The sequence below is a fragment of the Merops nubicus genome, unplaced genomic scaffold, assembly GCF_000691845.1.
Source record: "Merops nubicus isolate BGI_N331 unplaced genomic scaffold, ASM69184v1 scaffold29957, whole genome shotgun sequence".
NCBI classification, from domain to species: Eukaryota; Metazoa; Chordata; class Aves; order Coraciiformes; family Meropidae; genus Merops; species Merops nubicus.
This window is the reverse complement of record NW_008620073.1, coordinates 5,251-7,000: the sequence shown is the minus strand read 5'-3', so window position 1 is coordinate 7,000 and position 1,750 is coordinate 5,251.

Sequence of the window (1,750 nt, the reverse complement as noted above, 5' to 3'; positions counted from 1 at the left end):
GACCACTCGCTATTTCTTCCCAGAGGGTTCCTGCCTCATTTCACTTGATGGGAGGATGCTAAAAACAAGCAGCAGTTCAATTCCTTTTCTCCTGTACAGTCCCAAATTTGTTTATGTACATTTTGCTTCAGATTCAGGGGGGACCGTTCCCCATTTTGGCTTTTCTCTGGCAAACCACTACAGTAACCTTTGCAAATCACTGTAGCACCTTTGCAAACTTTAACTCCTCCCCACAAGCCCTTTGTGAAGAGGTGCAATTTCCATTCTACCTGTGGGGAACTGAGACACCAAGAACGTTATTTCCAAAGTGCACTGTGACTCTGAGGCACAGTCACTGGGGGAGGATGTTCCTCAGAGCACTGGGAACTGTACTTCAGGAATTTAGAGATAGCACATCAGAAAAGAGATAAGGTGTGCTCACTGATCAGCTCTAGGTCCCAATGCAAACAGGCATCTGAGGTTTTCATGGATCCTGTTATGTCTGCCACTACCCGATGAGGATCTGCATGGCTGCAAGTTTAGTAATTTGCTCTCAGTATTTTCATACCTTCACAGACCTAAGTTCGCCTAATGTTGCCAACTAAAAATCAAGCTCAGTAGACAAACATTTTTATATAGCTTGAGGTGTTTTTGTTTTACACACAGCACTCAAATCCACTGCAGTCCAAGCTTTGTCAGCCAAGGGCTGAGGCTCGCAGCTGCTGGCGGTCTCAAATTTCCCCCATGTGTTTATTCCATAACATCTCAGACATGAGATCTGTTTTCAATTAAAAATTGAAATGACATTACATCTCTCATTTGCTATCAATTATATCGCTGCAGGGAAGAGCTGCCCTTCTCTAATCTGTCTGTGAATATTCCACCAAACCAGCTCTCACTCTTTAACGTTTAGTGATTTGATTCCAGACAGACACAATGATACATAGCTAAGGACAGCAAACAGCAGTGTAACTCAATTACATTAATTACACAGTATATACCTCTGATTGCATATGCTAATAGCAAGTTATCAAAGCCAAGGAGGCAAGACTCCTTCTGCAAAGCTCATAGCGATATGTTTCAAAAACACATAAATCATTTGGGGTTATAGCAGCTCATAAAAGAAGTCATTATAACTTCCAGTCCCAAATCAACACCGTGTTTGAAAACCTACTCGTGCATGATAGATCCAGCACTGCAATGTCATTCAGTTTTCAGCTAGTCAATAGGAACTGAGCCGAGTGACAAATTACTAAAAAAACTAAGCATGAAAAAAAATGGGGCTGCCAACCAGATTGAACACATTTCACAGTAAAATTATGACTGCAAGTTACACACAGTTACTTCTTTCAAACTCTGAGCATGGCAGAGAATGATGAAAGACTGCAGTCACTTGGACATCACAAACCTGAAATACTGTTTCAGTAATTACTTGAAATCCAGAGACTGAAATGCAGCACTGTGCATCTTTAGAGGTATTTCAAGATCTGTTTTAATGAAACCCCACAGTAGTCTGGCTGTAAATGAGATTATATCAAAGAAAAACCTGGATGAAATGTCAAGAAAAGAGAGGAATGCAGAAGCTGTTCACAAAAGTGTTCATGTGAACTCTACAGAAGGAGCAGAAGCAACAATAAGAAACAAGATGCAGAAAAGCCCTCACATCAGCACCTGCAAGATGCATGGAGTGACTCCCAGAAGGCTTTTTTGGATGTTGGTTTGCAAGATTTCCTGAAAGTTCAGAGGGTCCAAACATCCCTTCTGTTTCTTC